General features: G+C 34.0%; 6 non-coding genes across 6 annotated transcripts; all 6 read left to right on the top strand.

Annotated features, from left to right (window-relative positions):
• Positions 1–1,018: 1,018 nt before the first annotated feature.
• LOC117149201 lies at positions 1,019–3,012 on the top strand. The gene has a single exon (XR_004460115.1). It is a non-coding gene; the product is annotated as a small subunit ribosomal RNA (ribosomal RNA).
• Positions 3,013–3,698: 686 nt separating this feature from the next.
• Positions 3,699–3,877, top strand: LOC117149200. Its single transcript, XR_004460114.1, has one exon. It is a non-coding gene; the product is annotated as a 5.8S ribosomal RNA (ribosomal RNA).
• Positions 3,878–4,272: 395 nt separating this feature from the next.
• LOC117149197 lies at positions 4,273–8,234 on the top strand. Its single transcript, XR_004460111.1, has one exon. It is a non-coding gene; the product is annotated as a large subunit ribosomal RNA (ribosomal RNA).
• A 4,791-nt stretch (positions 8,235–13,025) lies between these two features.
• LOC117149193 lies at positions 13,026–15,020 on the top strand. Its single transcript, XR_004460107.1, has one exon. It is a non-coding gene; the product is annotated as a small subunit ribosomal RNA (ribosomal RNA).
• Positions 15,021–15,706: 686 nt separating this feature from the next.
• On the top strand, positions 15,707–15,885 carry LOC117149199. Its single transcript, XR_004460113.1, has one exon. It is a non-coding gene; the product is annotated as a 5.8S ribosomal RNA (ribosomal RNA).
• Positions 15,886–16,280: 395 nt separating this feature from the next.
• Positions 16,281–20,242, top strand: LOC117149196. The gene has a single exon (XR_004460110.1). It is a non-coding gene; the product is annotated as a large subunit ribosomal RNA (ribosomal RNA).
• The last annotated feature ends 4,364 nt before the right edge of the window (positions 20,243–24,606 follow it).

The following is a 24,606-nucleotide window of genomic DNA, read 5'->3' as shown; positions in this document are numbered from 1 at the left end:
TATGTATAAGGGAAAAAAATAATCATATTATATATGAATAATGGAAAAAAAATGAAATGTTCCTATAATCTCTTAATATATAGAGAATAGCCCGTATGTTGGTGGCAAACGGAATTGAAATACCGCTTTGAGGAAGCGGGTTCAAAAACTACTATAGGTAGGCAGTGGTTGCCGACCTCCCGCATTATTCGAAATATTTATTTCGGATTATGTTTATATTGGTTACATACAATAAGTATATTATTATCCGTACAAATTTGTTTCTCAGTTCTATAGAACACGGGACTTGGCTCCGCGGATAATAGGATATACGCTTTATAGATAATATCGTTGAAACAAAGTCAAGTTTCTATTATATATAGAATAACAAATCGTTTCCATATATTATCGTTAATTTTTGGAGGCAGGCAATATTAATTTATTACCTGCCGTATAGTTGGATTATTATATCGTTACGGTATAATACAAATATGGATTCTTATGAAAGAAATATAAAATTATATATTAAATGTGGAAATATTATCATATGCGCTTGGTTTTATGTTATATATTACCAGAGATATATATGAAAAGAGATAAATTTTAAATTTATCTTCAAAATGCAAATGATTTAACTTAATATTTATATTGGTTAAACAAAAATTGTACATGTGTGGATACAATAATTATGTATGTTGGAAATAAAATGATATTTTATAATGAAATATGTATGTATAAAAAGATAAAATTATAGAAATATATATATTACAATAATTAGATGAAATTCTTGTTATATTGGTAAAACAAGTATAAATTAAAAATGAAAATATGGATTACGAATGCTATATAAAAATGGCCGTAATCGAATGGATTTTTTACTTATATATTTAAAATTTTACCCAAAGGCGAAATATTGAATTTTATTCAATATAATAAAAATCATGGAATTATATAAAGTGAAAAATCTATATATCTATATATCTATTATATTGCTTATTTCGATTCAAAATATATGAATGGAATATGAAGGAAAAACATTATTCTGGTTGATCCTGCCAGTAGTTATATGCTTGTCTCAAAGATTAAGCCATGCATGTCTAAGTACACACGAATTAAAAGTGAAACCGCAAAAGGCTCATTATATCAGTTATGGTTCCTTAGATCGTTAACAGTTACTTGGATAACTGTGGTAATTCTAGAGCTAATACATGCAATTAAAACATGAACCTTATGGGACATGTGCTTTTATTAGGCTAAAACCAAGCGATCGCAAGATCGTTATATTGGTTGAACTCTAGATAACATGCAGATCGTATGGTCTTGTACCGACGACAGATCTTTCAAATGTCTGCCCTATCAACTTTTGATGGTAGTATCTAGGACTACCATGGTTGCAACGGGTAACGGGGAATCAGGGTTCGATTCCGGAGAGGGAGCCTGAGAAACGGCTACCACATCTAAGGAAGGCAGCAGGCGCGTAAATTACCCACTCCCAGCTCGGGGAGGTAGTGACGAAAAATAACAATACAGGACTCATATCCGAGGCCCTGTAATTGGAATGAGTACACTTTAAATCCTTTAACAAGGACCAATTGGAGGGCAAGTCTGGTGCCAGCAGCCGCGGTAATTCCAGCTCCAATAGCGTATATTAAAGTTGTTGCGGTTAAAACGTTCGTAGTTGAACTTGTGCTTCATACGGGTAGTACAACTTACAATTGTGGTTAGTACTATACCTTTATGTATGTAAGCGTATTACCGGTGGAGTTCTTATATGTGATTAAATACTTGTATTTTTTCATATGTTCCTCCTATTTAAAAACCTGCACTAGTGCTCTTAAACGAGTGTTATTGTGGGCCGGTACTATTACTTTGAACAAATTAGAGTGCTTAAAGCAGGCTTCAAATGCCTGAATATTCTGTGCATGGGATAATGAAATAAGACCTCTGTTCTGCTTTCATTGGTTTTCAGATCAAGAGGTAATGATTAATAGAAGCAGTTTGGGGCATTAGTATTACGACGCGAGAGGTGAAATTCTTGGACCGTCGTAAGACTAACTTAAGCGAAAGCATTTGCCAAAGATGTTTTCATTAATCAAGAACGAAAGTTAGAGGTTCGAAGGCGATCAGATACCGCCCTAGTTCTAACCATAAACGATGCCAGCTAGCAATTGGGTGTAGCTACTTTTATGGCTCTCTCAGTCGCTTCCCGGGAAACCAAAGCTTTTGGGCTCCGGGGGAAGTATGGTTGCAAAGCTGAAACTTAAAGGAATTGACGGAAGGGCACCACCAGGAGTGGAGCCTGCGGCTTAATTTGACTCAACACGGGAAAACTTACCAGGTCCGAACATAAGTGTGTAAGACAGATTGATAGCTCTTTCTCGAATCTATGGGTGGTGGTGCATGGCCGTTCTTAGTTCGTGGAGTGATTTGTCTGGTTAATTCCGATAACGAACGAGACTCAAATATATTAAATAGATATCTTCAGGATTATGGTGCTGAAGCTTATGTAGCCTTCATTCATGGTGGCAGTAAAATGTTTATTGTGTTTGAATGTGTTTATGTAAGTGGAGCCGTACCTGTTGGTTTGTCCCATTATAAGGACACTAGCTTCTTAAATGGACAAATTGCGTCTAGCAATAATGAGATTGAGCAATAACAGGTCTGTGATGCCCTTAGATGTCCTGGGCTGCACGCGCGCTACAATGAAAGTATCAACGTGTATTTCCTAGACCGAGAGGTCCGGGTAAACCGCTGAACCACTTTCATGCTTGGGATTGTGAACTGAAACTGTTCACATGAACTTGGAATTCCCAGTAAGTGTGAGTCATTAACTCGCATTGATTACGTCCCTGCCCTTTGTACACACCGCCCGTCGCTACTACCGATTGAATTATTTAGTGAGGTCTCCGGACGTGATCACTGTGACGCCTTGCGTGTTACGGTTGTTTCGCAAAAGTTGACCGAACTTGATTATTTAGAGGAAGTAAAAGTCGTAACAAGGTTTCCGTAGGTGAACCTGCGGAAGGATCATTATTGTATAATATCCTTATCGTTAATAAACATTTGTTATAATACAAATAAATACAATTTACCAAAATAAAAATATTACAAAATGATTCCACGGAATCAAAAGTTAAAGTCAAAATAAAATGAAGATGGCTTTTATTTTATATGTGGGGCTTGGCAACCTCATAAAAAGACTTTAACATTATTAATGTTGTTGTGCGTATTTGTGGCAGTACCTACTACAACAATGGCGTTTCCTATAAAAACAAATTCTCGAAAATGGAAATCGAAGAAACTGAACAAAATTTGAAAGTAGAAGTCGAATTAAAATTAAAATAATTTTGAATGTGGTATTCAAAATAAGTGTGTGTGTATATGGACCATAATATACACGCGTTGCGAATATGTATTGTTCATCTATGTTATGAGCATACGTTGGCTAATGCAACAACCTAAAATATACAATGTTTGTACCTGTCATCCATCAGGTTAATGTTTTATATAAATTTTGCAGTATGTGTCACCCAAAATAGCAAACCATAACCAGATTTTTATGATACATAATGCTTATATGAAACTAAGACATATCGCAACATTTATTTTTAGGTATAAAAATAAATTTATTGAAGGAATTGATATATGCCAGTAAAATGGTGTATTTTTAATTTCTTTCAATAAAAACAATATTGATATTATATAAAAATGAATTATAAAACTCTAAGCGGTGGATCACTCGGCTCATGGGTCGATGAAGAACGCAGCAAACTGTGCGTCATCGTGTGAACTGCAGGACACATGAACATCGACATTTTGAACGCATATCGCAGTCCATGCTGTTATGTACTTTAATTAATTTTATAGTGCTGCTTGGACTACATATGGTTGAGGGTTGTAAGACTATGCTAATTAAGTTGTTTATAAATTTTTTATAAGCATATGGTATATTATTGGATTAAATAATGATTTTATTCATAATATTAAAAAAGAAATGAAAAACATTATCTCACATTTGAATGTGAAAAACGAAGAGAAATATTTTCTTTTTCAATCAAATAATACTGAGAAATGTCTAGCATAAAAAATTGAAATATTTTTCATCTAGAATTGTCTCTTATTAATGATTCGGAAAAAGAAAAATCTTGGTTTTGTTATTATTCTTCGTTGGTTCGTTAAATGGATAAAAAATAACTTTGCTTACAAGAACTATTGGAACTATTTATAACGAATTTAATTGATTGTTTTATCATTTATATATAAAGAATTTATGGCAAAAAATAGTTATATATACAACCTCAACTCATATGGGACTACCCCCTGAATTTAAGCATATTAATTAGGGGAGGAAAAGAAACTAACAAGGATTTTCTTAGTAGCGGCGAGCGAAAAGAAAACAGTTCAGCACTAAGTCACTTTGTCTATATGGCAAATGTGAGATGCAGTGTATGGAGCGTCAATATTCTAGTATGAGAAATTAATGATTTAAGTCCTTCTTAAATGAGGCCATTTACCCATAGAGGGTGCCAGGCCCGTATAACGTTAATGATTACTAGATGATGTTTCCAAAGAGTCGTGTTGCTTGATAGTGCAGCACTAAGTGGGTGGTAAACTCCATCTAAAACTAAATATAACCATGAGACCGATAGTAAACAAGTACCGTGAGGGAAAGTTGAAAAGAACTCTGAATAGAGAGTTAAACAGTACGTGAAACTGCTTAGAGGTTAAGCCCGATGAACCTGAATATCCGTTATGGAAAATTCATCATTAAAATTGTAATATTTAAATAATATTATTAAGAATAATGTGCATTTTTTCCATATAAGGACATTGTAATCTATTAGCATATCCCAAATTTATCATAAAATATAACTTATAGTTTATTCCAATTAAATTGCTTGCATTTTAACACAGAATAAATGTTATTAATTTGATAAAGTGCTGATAGATTTATATTATTACAGAGCGTTAATTTTTCGGAATTATATAATGGCATAATTATCATTGATTTTTGTGTTTATTATATGCTCTTGTATGATTAACAATGCGAAAGATTCAGGATACCTTCGGGACCCGTCTTGAAACACGGACCAAGGAGTCTAACATATGTGCAAGTTATTGGGATGTAAACCTAATAGCGTAATTAACTTGACTAATAATGGGATTAGTTTTTTAGCTATTTATAGCTAATTAACACAATCCCGGGGCGTTCTATATAGTTATGTATAATGTATATTTATATTATTTATGCCTCTAACTGGAACGTACCTTGAGCATATATGCTGTGACCCGAAAGATGGTGAACTATACTTGATCAGGTTGAAGTCAGGGGAAACCCTGATGGAAGACCGAAACAGTTCTGACGTGCAAATCGATTGTCAGAATTGAGTATAGGGGCGAAAGACCAATCGAACCATCTAGTAGCTGGTTCCTTCCGAAGTTTCCCTCAGGATAGCTGGTGCATTTTAATATTATATAAAATAATCTTATCTGGTAAAGCGAATGATTAGAGGCCTTAGGGTCGAAACGATCTTAACCTATTCTCAAACTTTAAATGGGTAAGAACCTTAACTTTCTTGATATGAAGTTCAAGGTTATGATATAATGTGCCCAGTGGGCCACTTTTGGTAAGCAGAACTGGCGCTGTGGGATGAACCAAACGTAATGTTACGGTGCCCAAATTAACAACTCATGCAGATACCATGAAAGGCGTTGGTTGCTTAAAACAGCAGGACGGTGATCATGGAAGTCGAAATCCGCTAAGGAGTGTGTAACAACTCACCTGCCGAAGCAACTAGCCCTTAAAATGGATGGCGCTTAAGTTGTATACCTATACATTACCGCTAAAGTAGATGATTTATATTACTTGTGATATAAATTTTGAAACTTTAGTGAGTAGGAAGGTACAATGGTATGCGTAGAAGTGTTTGGCGTAAGCCTGCATGGAGCTGCCATTGGTACAGATCTTGGTGGTAGTAGCAAATAATCGAATGAGACCTTGGAGGACTGAAGTGGAGAAGGGTTTCGTGTGAACAGTGGTTGATCACGAGTTAGTCGGTCCTAAGTTCAAGGCGAAAGCCGAAAATTTTCAAGTAAAACAAAAATGCCTAACTATATAAACAAAGCGAATATAATACACTTGAATAATTTTGAACGAAAGGGAATACGGTTCCAATTCCGTAACCTGTTGAGTATCCGTTTGTTATTAAATATGGGCCTCGTGCTCATCCTGGCAACAGGAACGACCATAAAGAAGCCGTCGAGAGATATCGGAAGAGTTTTCTTTTCTGTTTTATAGCCGTACTACCATGGAAGTCTTTCGCAGAGAGATATGGTAGATGGGCTAGAAGAGCATGACATATACTGTTGTGTCGATATTTTCTCCTCGGACCTTGAAAATTTATGGTGGGGACACGCAAACTTCTCAACAGGCCGTACCAATATCCGCAGCTGGTCTCCAAGGTGAAGAGTCTCTAGTCGATAGAATAATGTAGGTAAGGGAAGTCGGCAAATTAGATCCGTAACTTCGGGATAAGGATTGGCTCTGAAGATTGAGATAGTCGGGCTTGATTGGGAAACAATAACATGGTTTATGTGCTCGTTCTGGGTAAATAGAGTTTCTAGCATTTATGTTAGTTACTTGTTCCCCGGATAGTTTAGTTACGTAGCCAATTGTGGAACTTTCTTGCTAAAATTTTTAAGAATACTATTTGGGTTAAACCAATTAGTTCTTATCAATTATAACGATTATCAATTAACAATCAATTCAGAACTGGCACGGACTTGGGGAATCCGACTGTCTAATTAAAACAAAGCATTGTGATGGCCCTAGCGGGTGTTGACACAATGTGATTTCTGCCCAGTGCTCTGAATGTCAAAGTGAAGAAATTCAAGTAAGCGCGGGTCAACGGCGGGAGTAACTATGACTCTCTTAAGGTAGCCAAATGCCTCGTCATCTAATTAGTGACGCGCATGAATGGATTAACGAGATTCCTACTGTCCCTATCTACTATCTAGCGAAACCACAGCCAAGGGAACGGGCTTGGAATAATTAGCGGGGAAAGAAGACCCTTTTGAGCTTGACTCTAATCTGGCAGTGTAAGGAGACATAAGAGGTGTAGAATAAGTGGGAGATATTAGACCTCGGTTTGGTATCGTCAATGAAATACCACTACTCTTATTGTTTCCTTACTTACTTGATTAAATGGAACGTGTATCATTTCCTAGCCATTATACGGATATATTTATTATATCTTATGGTATTGGGTTTTGATGCAAGCTTCTTGATCAAAGTATCACGAGTTTGTTATATAATCGCAAACAAATTCTTTAATAAAACGATGCATTTATGTATTTTTGATTTGAAAATTTGGTATAACTCCAATTACTCAGGTATGATCCAATTCAAGGACATTGCCAGGTAGGGAGTTTGACTGGGGCGGTACATCTCTCAAATAATAACGGAGGTGTCCCAAGGCCAGCTCAGTGCGGACAGAAACCACACATAGAGCAAAAGGGCAAATGCTGACTTGATCTCGGTGTTCAGTACACACAGGGACAGCAAAAGCTCGGCCTATCGATCCTTTTGGTTTAAAGAGTTTTTAACAAGAGGTGTCAGAAAAGTTACCATAGGGATAACTGGCTTGTGGCGGCCAAGCGTTCATAGCGACGTCGCTTTTTGATCCTTCGATGTCGGCTCTTCCTATCATTGTGAAGCAAAATTCACCAAGCGTTGGATTGTTCACCCATGCAAGGGAACGTGAGCTGGGTTTAGACCGTCGTGAGACAGGTTAGTTTTACCCTACTAATGACAAAACGTTGTTGCGACAGCATTCCTGCGTAGTACGAGAGGAACCGCAGGTACGGACCAATGGCACAATACTTGTTCGAGCGAACAGTGGTATGACGCTACGTCCGTTGGATTATGCCTGAACGCCTCTAAGGTCGTATCCGTGCTGGACTGCAATGATAAATAAGGGGCAATTTGCATTGTATGGCTTCTAAACCATTTAAAGTTTATAATTTATTTTATAAACGACAATGGATGTGATGCCAATGTAATTTGTAACATAGTAAATTAGGAGGATCTTCGATCACCTGATGCCGCGCTAGTTACATATAAAAGCATTATTTAATACAATGACAAAGCCTAGAATCAATTGTAAACGACTTTTGTAACAGGCAAGGTGTTGTAAGTGGTTGAGCAGCTGCCATACTGCGATCCACTGAAGCTTATCCTTTGCTTGATGATTCGATAAATAAATGATTTTTCCTGTAGCCAAACAAACACCTCGTCATCAATTTAGTGACGCATATGATATTGTCCCTATCATATAATTTTTGATATAAAGACTTTAAAGAATTATATCAAGTTGCCAAATACCTCGTCATCAATTTAGTGACGCATATGATATTGTCCCTATCGTATAATTTTTGATATAAAGACTTTAAAGAATTCTATCACGTTGCCAAATACCTCGTCATCAATTTAGTGACGCATATGATATTGTCCCTATCATATAATTAATATAAAGACTTTAATGAATTGTGTCAAGTTGCCAAACACCTCGTCATCAATTTAGTGACGCATATGATATTGTCCCTATCATATAATTTTTGATATAAAGACTTTAAAGAATTATATCAAGTTGCCAAATACCTCGTCATCAATTTAGTGACGCATATGATATTGTCCCTATCATATAATTAATATAAAGACTTTAATGAATTGTGTCAAGTTGCCAAACACCTCGTCATCAATTTAGTGACGCATATGATATTGTCCCTATCATATAATTTTTGATATAAAAACTTTAAAGAATTGTATCAAGTTGCCAAATACCTCGTCATCAATTTAGTGACGCATATGATATTGTCCCTATCATATAATTAATATAAAGACTTTAATGAATTGTGTCAAGTTGCCAAACACCTCGTCATCAATTTAGTGACGCATATGATATTGTCCCTATCATATAATTTTTGATATAAAGACTTTAAAGAATTATATCAAGTTGCCAAATACCTCGTCATCAATTTAGTGACGCATATGATATTGTCTCTATCATATAATTAATATAAAGACTTTAATGAATTGTGTCAAGTTGCCAAACACCTCGTCATCAATTTAGTGACGCATATGATATTGTCCCTATCATATAATTTTTGATATAAAAACTTTAAAGAATTGTATCAAGTTGCCAAATACCTCGTCATCAATTTAGTGACGCATATGATATTGTCCCTATCATATAATTAATATAAAGACTTTAATGAATTGTGTCAAGTTGCCAAACACCTCGTCATCAATTTAGTGACGCATATGATATTGTCCCTATCATATAATTTTTGATATAAAAACTTTAAAGAATTGTATCAAGTTGCCAAATACCTCGTCATCAATTTAGTGACGCATATGATATTGTCCCTATCATATAATTAATATAAAGACTTTAATGAATTGTGTCAAGTTGCCAAACACCTCGTCATCAATTTAGTGACGCATATGATATTGTCCCTATCATATAATATTTGATATAAAGACTTTAAAGAATTATATCAAGTTGCCAAATACCTCGTCATCAATTTAGTGACGCATATGATATTGTCTCTATCATATAATTAATATAAAGACTTTAATGAATTGTGTCAAGTTGCCAAACACCTCGTCATCAATTTAGTGACGCATATGATATTGTCCCTATCATATAATTTTTGATATAAAGACTTTAAAGAATTCTATCAAGTTGCCAAATACCTCGTCATCAATTTAGTGACGCATATGATATTGTCTCTATCATATAATTAATATAAAGACTTTAATGATTTGTGTCACGTTGCCAAACACCTCGTCATCAATTTAGTGACGCATATGATATTGTCCCTATCATATAATTAATATAAAGACTTTTTAAAGAATTGTATCAAGTTGCCAAACACCTCGTCATCAACTACTATATTATGGTTGCGCCGACCTCTCATATTGTATTCTCTTATGTCTTCATAGGATTTTGGCAATTATACGAGTAAATTAAATAATATACATATGAAAATGATTAATTATTATATGTATAAGGGAAAAAATGCTGAAATATTCCCATATTATCTTAGTATTATAGAGGAAAGACCGTTGCCGACCTCTGATATTGTTCAAAACTTATGTATTTATATGATTTTGGCAATTATATGAGTAAATTAAATAATATACATATAAAATGATTAAATATTATATGTATAAATGTATAAAGGAAAAAATGATGAAATATTCCCACATTATCTTAGTATTATAGAGGAAAGACCGTTGCTGACCTCTGATATTGTTCAAAACTTATGTATTTATATGATTTTGGCAATAATATGAGTAAATTAAATAATATACATATGAAAATGATTAATTATTATATGTATAAATGTATAAGGGAAAAAATGCTGAAAATATTCCCATATTATCTTAGTATTATAGAGGAAAGACCGTTGCTGACCTCTGATATTGTTCAAAACTTATGTATTTATATGATTTTGGCAATTATATGAGTAAATTAAATAATATACATATGAAAATTATTAATTATTATATGTATAGGGGAAAAAATGCTGAAATATTCCCACATTCTCTTAGTATTATAGAGAAAAGCCATTATAGTGAGAGGGTATAGTAGTGTAAACGACCGGAATTACGACAGAGGGTTCAAAAACTACTATAGGTAGGCAGTGGTTGCCGACCTCTCATATTGTTCAAAACTTATGTATTCATATGATTTTGGCAATTATATGAGTAAATTAAATAATATACATATGAAAATTATTAATTATTATATGTATAGGGGAAAAAATGCTGAAATATTCCCACATTCTCTTAGTATTATAGAGAAAAGCCATTATAGTGAGAGGGTATAGTAGTGTAAACGACCGGAATTACGACAGAGGGTTCAAAAACTACTATAGGTAGGCAGTGGTTGCCGACCTCTCATATTGTTCAAAACTTATGTATTCATATGATTTTGGCAATTATATGAGTAAATTAAATAATATACATATGAAAATTATTAATTATTATATGTATAAGGGAAAAAATGCTGAAAATATCCCACATTCTCTTAGTATAATAGAGAAAAGCCATTATAGTGAGAGGGTATAGTAGTGTAAACGACCGGAATTACGACAGAGGGTTCAAAAACTACTATAGGTAGGCAGTGGTTGCCGACCTCTCATATTGTTCAAAACTTATGTATTCATATGATTTTGGCAATAATATGAGTAAATTAAATAATATACATATGAAAATGATTAATTATTATATGTATAAGGGAAAAAATTCTGAAAATATCCCACATTCTCTTAGTATTATAGAGAAAAGCCATTATAGTGAGAGGGTATAGTAGTGTAAACGACCGGAATTACGACAGAGGGTTCAAAAACTACTATAGGTAGGCAGTGGTTGCCGACCTCTCATATTGTTCAAAACTTATGTATTCATATGATTTTGGCAATAATATGAGTAAATTAAATAATATACATATGAAAATGATTAATTATTATATGTATAAGGGAAAAAATGCTGAAAATATCCCACATTCTCTTAGTATTATAGAGAAAAGCCATTATAGTGAGAGGGTATAGTAGTGTAAACGACCGGAATTACGACAGAGGGTTCAAAAACTACTATAGGTAGGCAGTGGTTGCCGACCTCTCATATTGTTCAAAACTTATGTATTCATATGATTTTGGCAATAATATGAGTAAATTAAATAATATACATATGAAAATGATTAATTATTATATGTATAAGGGAAAAAATGCTGAAAATATCCCACATTCTCTTAGTATTATAGAGAAAAGCCATTATAGTGAGAGGGTATAGTAGTGTAAACGACCGGAATTACGACAGAGGGTTCAAAAACTACTATAGGTAGGCAGTGGTTGCCGACCTCTCATATTGTTCAAAACTTATGTATTCATATGATTTTGGCAATAATATGAGTAAATTAAATAATATACATATGAAAATGATTAATTATTATATGTATAAGGGAAAAAATAATCATATTATATATGAATAATGGAAAAAAAATGAAATGTTCCTATAATCTCTTAATATATAAGAGAATAGCCCGTATGTTGGGTGGCAAACGGAATTGAAAATACCCGCTTTGAGGACAGCGGGTTCAAAAACTACTATAGGTAGGCAGTGGTTGCCGACCTCCCGCATTATTCGAAATATTTATTTCGGATTATGTTTATATTGGTTACATACAATAAAGTATATTATTATCCGTACAAATTTGTTTCTCAGTTCTATAGAACACGGGACTTGGCTCCGCGGATAATAGGAATATACGCTTTATAGATAATATCGTTGAAACAAAAGTCAAGTTTCTATTATATATAGAATAACAAATCGTTTCCATATATTATCGTTAATTTTTGGAGGCAGGCAAATATTAATTTATTACCTGCCGTATAGTTGGATTATTATATCGTTACGGTATAATACAAATATGGATTCTTATGAAAGAAATATAAAATTATATATTAAATGTGGAAATATTATCATATGCGCTTGGTTTTATGTTATATATTACCAGAGATATATATGAAAAGAGATAAATTTTAAATTTATCTTCAAAATGCAAATGATTTAACTTAATATTTATATTGGTTAAACAAAAATTGTACATGTGTGGATACAATAATTATGTATGTTGGAAATAAAATGATATTTTATAATGAAATATGTATGTATAAAAAGATAAAATTATAGAAATATATATATTACAATAATTAGATGAAATTCTTGTTATATTGGTAAAACAAGTATAAATTAAAAATGAAAATATGGATTACGAATGCTATATAAAAATGGCCGTAATCGAATGGATTTTTTTACTTATATATTTAAAATTTTACCCAAAGGCGAAATATTGAATTTTATTCAATATAATAAAAATCATGGAATTATATAAAGTGAAAAATCTATATATCTATATATCTATTATATTGCTTATTTCGATTCAAAATATATGAATGGAATATGAAGGAAAAACATTATTCTGGTTGATCCTGCCAGTAGTTATATGCTTGTCTCAAAGATTAAGCCATGCATGTCTAAGTACACACGAATTAAAAGTGAAACCGCAAAAGGCTCATTATATCAGTTATGGTTCCTTAGATCGTTAACAGTTACTTGGATAACTGTGGTAATTCTAGAGCTAATACATGCAATTAAAACATGAACCTTATGGGACATGTGCTTTTATTAGGCTAAAACCAAGCGATCGCAAGATCGTTATATTGGTTGAACTCTAGATAACATGCAGATCGTATGGTCTTGTACCGACGACAGATCTTTCAAATGTCTGCCCTATCAACTTTTGATGGTAGTATCTAGGACTACCATGGTTGCAACGGGTAACGGGGAATCAGGGTTCGATTCCGGAGAGGGAGCCTGAGAAACGGCTACCACATCTAAGGAAGGCAGCAGGCGCGTAAATTACCCACTCCCAGCTCGGGGAGGTAGTGACGAAAAATAACAATACAGGACTCATATCCGAGGCCCTGTAATTGGAATGAGTACACTTTAAATCCTTTAACAAGGACCAATTGGAGGGCAAGTCTGGTGCCAGCAGCCGCGGTAATTCCAGCTCCAATAGCGTATATTAAAGTTGTTGCGGTTAAAACGTTCGTAGTTGAACTTGTGCTTCATACGGGTAGTACAACTTACAATTGTGGTTAGTACTATACCTTTATGTATGTAAGCGTATTACCGGTGGAGTTCTTATATGTGATTAAATACTTGTATTTTTTCATATGTTCCTCCTATTTAAAAACCTGCACTAGTGCTCTTAAACGAGTGTTATTGTGGGCCGGTACTATTACTTTGAACAAATTAGAGTGCTTAAAGCAGGCTTCAAATGCCTGAATATTCTGTGCATGGGATAATGAAATAAGACCTCTGTTCTGCTTTCATTGGTTTTCAGATCAAGAGGTAATGATTAATAGAAGCAGTTTGGGGGCATTAGTATTACGACGCGAGAGGTGAAATTCTTGGACCGTCGTAAGACTAACTTAAGCGAAAGCATTTGCCAAAGATGTTTTCATTAATCAAGAACGAAAGTTAGAGGTTCGAAGGCGATCAGATACCGCCCTAGTTCTAACCATAAACGATGCCAGCTAGCAATTGGGTGTAGCTACTTTTATGGCTCTCTCAGTCGCTTCCCGGGAAACCAAAGCTTTTGGGCTCCGGGGGAAGTATGGTTGCAAAGCTGAAACTTAAAGGAATTGACGGAAGGGCACCACCAGGAGTGGAGCCTGCGGCTTAATTTGACTCAACACGGGAAAACTTACCAGGTCCGAACATAAGTGTGTAAGACAGATTGATAGCTCTTTCTCGAATCTATGGGTGGTGGTGCATGGCCGTTCTTAGTTCGTGGAGTGATTTGTCTGGTTAATTCCGATAACGAACGAGACTCAAATATATTAAATAGATATCTTCAGGATTATGGTGCTGAAGCTTATGTAGCCTTCATTCATGGTGGCAGTAAAATGTTTATTGTGTTTGAATGTGTTTATGTAAGTGGAGCCGTACCTGTTGGTTTGTCCCATTATAAGGACACTAGCTTCTTAAATGGACAAATTGCGTCTAGCAATAATGAGATTGAGCAATAACAGGTCTGTGATGCCCTTAGATGTCCTGGGCTGCACGCGCGCTACAATGAAAGTATCAACGTGTATTTCCTAGACCGAGAGGTCCGGGTAAACCGCTGAACCACTTTCATGCTTGGGATTGTGAACTGAAACTGTTCACATGAACTTGGAATTCCCAGTAAGTGTGAGTCATTAACTCGCATTGATTACGTCCCTGCCCTTTGTACACACCGCCCGTCGCTACTACCGATTGAATTATTTAGTGAGGTCTCCGGACGTGATCACTGTGACGCCTTGCGTGTTACGGTTGTTTCGCAAAAGTTGACCGAACTTGATTATTTAGAGGAAGTAAAAGTCGTAACAAGGTTTCCGTAGGTGAACCTGCGGAAGGATCATTATTGTATAATATCCTTATCGTTAATAAACATTTGTTATAATACAAATAAATACAATTTACCAAAATAAAAATATTACAAAATGATTCCACGGAATCAAAAGTTAAAGTCAAAATAAAATGAAGATGGCTTTTATTTTATATGTGGGGCTTGGCAACCTCATAAAAAGACTTTAACATTATTAATGTTGTTGTGCGTATTTGTGGCAGTACCTACTACAACAATGGCGTTTCCTATAAAAACAAATTCTCGAAAATGGAAATCGAAGAAACTGAACAAAATTTGAAAGTAGAAGTCGAATTAAAATTAAAATAATTTTGAATGTGGTATTCAAAATAAGTGTGTGTGTATATGGACCATAATATACACGCGTTGCGAATATGTATTGTTCATCTATGTTATGAGCATACGTTGGCTAATGCAACAACCTAAAATATACAATGTTTGTACCTGTCATCCATCAGGTTAATGTTTTATATAAATTTTGCAGTATGTGTCACCCAAAATAGCAAACCATAACCAGATTTTTATGATACATAATGCTTATATGAAACTAAGACATATCGCAACATTTATTTTTAGGTATAAAAATAAATTTATTGAAGGAATTGATATATGCCAGTAAAATGGTGTATTTTTAATTTCTTTCAATAAAAACAATATTGATATTATATAAAAATGAATTATAAAACTCTAAGCGGTGGATCACTCGGCTCATGGGTCGATGAAGAACGCAGCAAACTGTGCGTCATCGTGTGAACTGCAGGACACATGAACATCGACATTTTGAACGCATATCGCAGTCCATGCTGTTATGTACTTTAATTAATTTTATAGTGCTGCTTGGACTACATATGGTTGAGGGTTGTAAGACTATGCTAATTAAGTTGTTTATAAATTTTTTATAAGCATATGGTATATTATTGGATTAAATAATGATTTTATTCATAATATTAAAAAAGAAATGAAAAACATTATCTCACATTTGAATGTGAAAAACGAAGAGAAATATTTTCTTTTTCAATCAAATAATACTGAGAAATGTCTAGCATAAAAAATTGAAATATTTTTCATCTAGAATTGTCTCTTATTAATGATTCGGAAAAAGAAAAATCTTGGTTTTGTTATTATTCTTCGTTGGTTCGTTAAATGGATAAAAAATAACTTTGCTTACAAGAACTATTGGAACTATTTATAACGAATTTAATTGATTGTTTTATCATTTATATATAAAGAATTTATGGCAAAAAATAGTTATATATACAACCTCAACTCATATGGGACTACCCCCTGAATTTAAGCATATTAATTAGGGGAGGAAAAGAAACTAACAAGGATTTTCTTAGTAGCGGCGAGCGAAAAGAAAACAGTTCAGCACTAAGTCACTTTGTCTATATGGCAAATGTGAGATGCAGTGTATGGAGCGTCAATATTCTAGTATGAGAAATTAATGATTTAAGTCCTTCTTAAATGAGGCCATTTACCCATAGAGGGTGCCAGGCCCGTATAACGTTAATGATTACTAGATGATGTTTCCAAAGAGTCGTGTTGCTTGATAGTGCAGCACTAAGTGGGTGGTAAACTCCATCTAAAACTAAATATAACCATGAGACCGATAGTAAACAAGTACCGTGAGGGAAAGTTGAAAAGAACTCTGAATAGAGAGTTAAACAGTACGTGAAACTGCTTAGAGGTTAAGCCCGATGAACCTGAATATCCGTTATGGAAAATTCATCATTAAAATTGTAATATTTAAATAATATTATTAAGAATAATGTGCATTTTTTCCATATAAGGACATTGTAATCTATTAGCATATCCCAAATTTATCATAAAATATAACTTATAGTTTATTCCAATTAAATTGCTTGCATTTTAACACAGAATAAATGTTATTAATTTGATAAAGTGCTGATAGATTTATATTATTACAGAGCGTTAATTTTTCGGAATTATATAATGGCATAATTATCATTGATTTTTGTGTTTATTATATGCTCTTGTATGATTAACAATGCGAAAGATTCAGGATACCTTCGGGACCCGTCTTGAAACACGGACCAAGGAGTCTAACATATGTGCAAGTTATTGGGATGTAAACCTAATAGCGTAATTAACTTGACTAATAATGGGATTAGTTTTTTAGCTATTTATAGCTAATTAACACAATCCCGGGGCGTTCTATATAGTTATGTATAATGTATATTTATATTATTTATGCCTCTAACTGGAACGTACCTTGAGCATATATGCTGTGACCCGAAAGATGGTGAACTATACTTGATCAGGTTGAAGTCAGGGGAAACCCTGATGGAAGACCGAAACAGTTCTGACGTGCAAATCGATTGTCAGAATTGAGTATAGGGGCGAAAGACCAATCGAACCATCTAGTAGCTGGTTCCTTCCGAAGTTTCCCTCAGGATAGCTGGTGCATTTTAATATTATATAAAATAATCTTATCTGGTAAAGCGAATGATTAGAGGCCTTAGGGTCGAAACGATCTTAACCTATTCTCAAACTTTAAATGGGTAAGAACCTTAACTTTCTTGATATGAAGTTCAAGGTTATGATATAATGTGCCCAGTGGGCCACTTTTGGTAAGCAGAACTGGCGCTGTGGGATGAACCAAACGTAATGTTACGGTGCCCAAATTAACAACTCATGCAGATACCATGAAAGGCGTTGGTTGCTTAAAACAGCAGGACGGTGATCATGGAAGTCGAAATCCGCTAAGGAGTGTGTAACAACTCACCTGCCGAAGCAACTAGCCCTTAAAATGGATGGCGCTTAAGTTGTATACCTATACATTACCGCTAAAGTAGATGATTTATATTACTTGTGATATAAATTTTGAAACTTTAGTGAGTAGGAAGGTACAATGGTATGCGTAGAAGTGTTTGGCGTAAGCCTGCATGGAGCTGCCATTGGTACAGATCTTGGTGGTAGTAGCAAATAATCGAATGAGACCTTGGAGGACTGAAGTGGAGAAGGGTTTCGTGTGAACAGTGGTTGATCACGAGTTAGTCGGTCCTAAGTTCAAGGCGAAAGCCGAAAATTTTCAAGTAAAACAAAAATGCCTAACTATATAAACAAAGCGAATATAATACACTTGAATAATTTTGAACGAAAGGGAATACGGTTCCAATTCCGTAACCTGTTGAGTATCCGTTTGTTATTAAATATGGGCCTCGTGCTCATCCTGGCAACAGGAACGACCATAAAGAAGCCGTCGAGAGATATCGGAAGAGTTTTCTTTTCTGTTTTATAGCCGTACTACCATGGAAGTCTTTCGCAGAGAGATATGGTAGATGGGCTAGAAGAGCATGACATATACTGTTGTGTCGATATTTTCTCCTCGGACCTTGAAAATTTATGGTGGGGACACGCAAACTTCTCAACAGGCCGTACCAATATCCGCAGCTGGTCTCCAAGGTGAAGAGTCTCTAGTCGATAGAATAATGTAGGTAAGGGAAGTCGGCAAATTAGATCCGTAACTTCGGGATAAGGATTGGCTCTGAAGATTGAGATAGTCGGGCTTGATTGGGAAACAATAACATGGTTTATGTGCTCGTTCTGGGTAAATAGAGTTTCTAGCATTTATGTTAGTTACTTGTTCCCCGGATAGTTTAGTTACGTAGCCAATTGTGGAACTTTCTTGCTAAAATTTTTAAGAATACTATTTGGGTTAAACCAATTAGTTCTTATCAATTATAACGATTATCAATTAACAATCAATTCAGAACTGGCACGGACTTGGGGAATCCGACTGTCTAATTAAAACAAAGCATTGTGATGGCCCTAGCGGGTGTTGACACAATGTGATTTCTGCCCAGTGCTCTGAATGTCAAAGTGAAGAAATTCAAGTAAGCGCGGGTCAACGGCGGGAGTAACTATGACTCTCTTAAGGTAGCCAAATGCCTCGTCATCTAATTAGTGACGCGCATGAATGGATTAACGAGATTCCTACTGTCCCTATCTACTATCTAGCGAAACCACAGCCAAGGGAACGGGCTTGGAATAATTAGCGGGGAAAGAAGACCCTTTTGAGCTTGACTCTAATCTGGCAGTGTAAGGAGACATAAGAGGTGTAGAATAAGTGGGAGATATTAGACCTCGGTTTGGTATCGTCAATGAAATACCACTACTCTTATTGTTTCCTTACTTACTTGATTAAATGGAACGTGTATCATTTCCTAGCCATTATACGGATATATTTATTATATCTTATGGTATTGGGTTTTGATGCAAGCTTCTTGATCAAAGTATCACGAGTTTGTTATATAATCGCAAACAAATTCTTTAATAAAACGATGCATTTATGTATTTTTGATTTGAAAATTTGGTATAACTCCAATTACTCAGGTATGATCCAATTCAAGGACATTGCCAGGTAGGGAGTTTGACTGGGGCGGTACATCTCTCAAATAATAACGGAGGTGTCCCAAGGCCAGCTCAGTGCGGACAGAAACCACACATAGAGCAAAAGGGCAAATGCTGACTTGATCTCGGTGTTCAGTACACACAGGGACAGCAAAAGCTCGGCCTATCGATCCTTTTGGTTTAAAGAGTTTTTAACAAGAGGTGTCAGAAAAGTTACCATAGGGATAACTGGCTTGTGGCGGCCAAGCGTTCATAGCGACGTCGCTTTTTGATCCTTCGATGTCGGCTCTTCCTATCATTGTGAAGCAAAATTCACCAAGCGTTGGATTGTTCACCCATGCAAGGGAACGTGAGCTGGGTTTAGACCGTCGTGAGACAGGTTAGTTTTACCCTACTAATGACAAAACGTTGTTGCGACAGCATTCCTGCGTAGTACGAGAGGAACCGCAGGTACGGACCAATGGCACAATACTTGTTCGAGCGAACAGTGGTATGACGCTACGTCCGTTGGATTATGCCTGAACGCCTCTAAGGTCGTATCCGTGCTGGACTGCAATGATAAATAAGGGGCAATTTGCATTGTATGGCTTCTAAACCATTTAAAGTTTATAATTTATTTTATAAACGACAATGGATGTGATGCCAATGTAATTTGTAACATAGTAAATTAGGAGGATCTTCGATCACCTGATGCCGCGCTAGTTACATATAAAAGCATTATTTAATACAATGACAAAGCCTAGAATCAATTGTAAACGACTTTTGTAACAGGCAAGGTGTTGTAAGTGGTTGAGCAGCTGCCATACTGCGATCCACTGAAGCTTATCCTTTGCTTGATGATTCGATAAATAAATGATTTTTCCTGTAGCCAAACAAACACCTCGTCATCAATTTAGTGACGCATATGATATTGTCCCTATCATATAATTTTTGATATAAAGACTTTAAAGAATTATATCAAGTTGCCAAATACCTCGTCATCAATTTAGTGACGCATATGATATTGTCCCTATCGTATAATTTTTGATATAAAGACTTTAAAGAATTCTATCACGTTGCCAAATACCTCGTCATCAATTTAGTGACGCATATGATATTGTCCCTATCATATAATTAATATAAAGACTTTAATGAATTGTGTCAAGTTGCCAAACACCTCGTCATCAATTTAGTGACGCATATGATATTGTCCCTATCATATAATTTTTGATATAAAGACTTTAAAGAATTATATCAAGTTGCCAAATACCTCGTCATCAATTTAGTGACGCATATGATATTGTCCCTATCATATAATTAATATAAAGACTTTAATGAATTGTGTCAAGTTGCCAAACACCTCGTCATCAATTTAGTGACGCATATGATATTGTCCCTATCATATAATTTTTGATATAAAAACTTTAAAGAATTGTATCAAGTTGCCAAATACCTCGTCATCAATTTAGTGACGCATATGATATTGTCCCTATCATATAATTAATATAAAGACTTTAATGAATTGTGTCAAGTTGCCAAACACCTCGTCATCAATTTAGTGACGCATATGATATTGTCCCTATCATATAATTTTTGATATAAAGACTTTAAAGAATTATATCAAGTTGCCAAATACCTCGTCATCAATTTAGTGACGCATATGATATTGTCTCTATCATATAATTAATATAAAGACTTTAATGAATTGTGTCAAGTTGCCAAACACCTCGTCATCAATTTAGTGACGCATATGATATTGTCCCTATCATATAATTTTTGATATAAAAACTTTAAAGAATTGTATCAAGTTGCCAAATACCTCGTCATCAATTTAGTGACGCATATGATATTGTCCCTATCATATAATTAATATAAAGACTTTAATGAATTGTGTCAAGTTGCCAAACACCTCGTCATCAATTTAGTGACGCATATGATATTGTCCCTATCATATAATTTTTGATATAAAAACTTTAAAGAATTGTATCAAGTTGCCAAATACCTCGTCATCAATTTAGTGACGCATATGATATTGTCCCTATCATATAATTAATATAAAGACTTTAATGAATTGTGTCAAGTTGCCAAACACCTCGTCATCAATTTAGTGACGCATATGATATTGTCCCTATCATATAATATTTGATATAAAGACTTTAAAGAATTATATCAAGTTGCCAAATACCTCGTCATCAATTTAGTGACGCATATGATATTGTCTCTATCATATAATTAATATAAAGACTTTAATGAATTGTGTCAAGTTGCCAAACACCTCGTCATCAATTTAGTGACGCATATGATATTGTCCCTATCATATAATTTTTGATATAAAGACTTTAAAGAATTCTATCAAGTTGCCAAATACCTCGTCATCAATTTAGTGACGCATATGATATTGTCTCTATCATATAATTAATATAAAGACTTTAATGATTTGTGTCACGTTGCCAAACACCTCGTCATCAATTTAGTGACGCATATGATATTGTCCCTATCATATAATTAATATAAAGACTTTTTAAAGAATTGTATCAAGTTGCCAAACACCTCGTCATCAACTACTATATTATGGTTGCGCCGACCTCTCATATTGTATTCTCTTATGTCTTCATAGGATTTTGGCAATTATACGAGTAAATTAAATAATATACATATGAAAATGATTAATTATTATATGTATAAGGGAAAAAATGCTGAAATATTCCCATATTATCTTAGTATTATAGAGGAAAGACCGTTGCCGACCTCTGATATTGTTCAAAACTTATGTATTTATATGATTTTGGCAATTATATGAGTAAATTAAATAATATACATATAAAATGATTAAATATTATATGTATAAATGTATAAAGGAAAAAATGATGAAATATTCCCACATTATCTTAGTATTATAGAGGAAAGACCGTTGCTGACCTCTGATATTGTTCAAAACTTATGTATTTATATGATTTTGGCAATAATATGAGTAAATTAAATAATATACATATGAAAATGATTAATTATTATATGTATAAATGTATAAGGGAAAAAATGCTGAAAATATTCCCATATTATCTTAGTATTATAGAGGAAAGACCGTTGCTGACCTCTGATATTGTTCAAAACTTATGTATTTATATGATTTTGGCAATTATATGAGTAAATTAAATAATATACATATGAAAATTATTAATTATTATATGTATAGGGGAAAAAATGCTGAAATATTCCCACATTCTCTTAGTATTATAGAGAAAAGCCATTATAGTGAGAGGGTATAGTAGTGTAAACGACCGGAATTACGACAGAGGGTTCAAAAACTACTATAGGTAGGCAGTGGTTGCCGACCTCTCATATTGTTCAAAACTTATGTATTCATATGATTTTGGCAATTATATGAGTAAATTAAATAATATACATATGAAAATTATTAATTATTATATGTATAGGGGAAAAAATGCTGAAATATTCCCACATTCTCTTAGTATTATAGAGAAAAGCCATTATAGTGAGAGGGTATAGTAGTGTAAACGACCGGAATTACGACAGAGGGTTCAAAAACTACTATAGGTAGGCAGTGGTTGCCGACCTCTCATATTGTTCAAAACTTATGTATTCATATGATTTTGGCAATTATATGAGTAAATTAAATAATATACATATGAAAATTATTAATTATTATATGTATAAGGGAAAAAATGCTGAAAATATCCCACATTCTCTTAGTATAATAGAGAAAAGCCATTATAGTGAGAGGGTATAGTAGTGTAAACGACCGGAATTACGACAGAGGGTTCAAAAACTACTATAGGTAGGCAGTGGTTGCCGACCTCTCATATTGTTCAAAACTTATGTATTCATATGATTTTGGCAATAATATGAGTAAATTAAATAATATACATATGAAAATGATTAATTATTATATGTATAAGGGAAAAAATTCTGAAAATATCCCACATTCTCTTAGTATTATAGAGAAAAGCCATTATAGTGAGAGGGTATAGTAGTGTAAACGACCGGAATTACGACAGAGGGTTCAAAAACTACTATAGGTAGGCAGTGGTTGCCGACCTCTCATATTGTTCAAAACTTATGTATTCATATGATTTTGGCAATAATATGAGTAAATTAAATAATATACATATGAAAATGATTAATTATTATATGTATAAGGGAAAAAATGCTGAAAATATCCCACATTCTCTTAGTATTATAGAGAAAAGCCATTATAGTGAGAGGGTATAGTAGTGTAAACGACCGGAATTACGACAGAGGGTTCAAAAACTACTATAGGTAGGCAGTGGTTGCCGACCTCTCATATTGTTCAAAACTTATGTATTCATATGATTTTGGCAATAATATGAGTAAATTAAATAATATACATATGAAAATGATTAATTATTATATGTATAAGGGAAAAAATGCTGAAAATATCCCACATTCTCTTAGTATTATAGAGAAAAGCCATTATAGTGAGAGGGTATAGTAGTGTAAACGACCGGAATTACGACAGAGGGTTCAAAAACTACTATAGGTAGGCAGTGGTTGCCGACCTCTCATATTGTTCAAAACTTATGTATTCATATGATTTTGGCAATAATATGAGTAAATTAAATAATATACATATGAAAATGATTAATTATTATATGTATAAGGGAAAAAATGCTGAAAATATCCCACATTCTCTTAGTATTATAGAGAAAAGCCATTATAGTGAGAGGGTATAGTAGTGTAAACGACCGGAATTACGACAGAGGGTTCAAAAACTACTATAGGTAGGCAGTGGTTGCCGACCTCTCATATTGTTCAAAACTTATGTATTCATATGATTTTGGCAATAATATGAGTAAATTAAATAATATACATATGAAAATGATTAATTATTATATGTATAAGGGAAAAAATAATCATATTATATATGAATAATGGAAAAAAAATGAAATGTTCCTATAATCTCTTAATATATAAGAGAATAGCCCGTATGTTGGGTGGCAAACGGAATTGAAAATACCCGCTTTGAGGACAGCGGGTTCAAAAACTACTATAGGTAGGCAGTGGTTGCCGACCTCCCGCATTATTCGAAATATTTATTTCGGATTATGTTTATATTGGTTACATACAATAAAGTATATTATTATCCGTACAAATTTGTTTCTCAGTTCTATAGAACACGGGACTTGGCTCCGCGGATAATAGGAATATACGCTTTATAGATAATATCGTTGAAACAAAAGTCAAGTTTCTA

Source organism: Drosophila mauritiana, unplaced genomic scaffold (assembly GCF_004382145.1).
Source record: "Drosophila mauritiana strain mau12 unplaced genomic scaffold, ASM438214v1 U_172, whole genome shotgun sequence".
Classification (NCBI taxonomy): domain Eukaryota; kingdom Metazoa; phylum Arthropoda; class Insecta; order Diptera; family Drosophilidae; genus Drosophila; species Drosophila mauritiana.
This window is presented reverse-complemented; position numbering and strand designations above follow the sequence as displayed.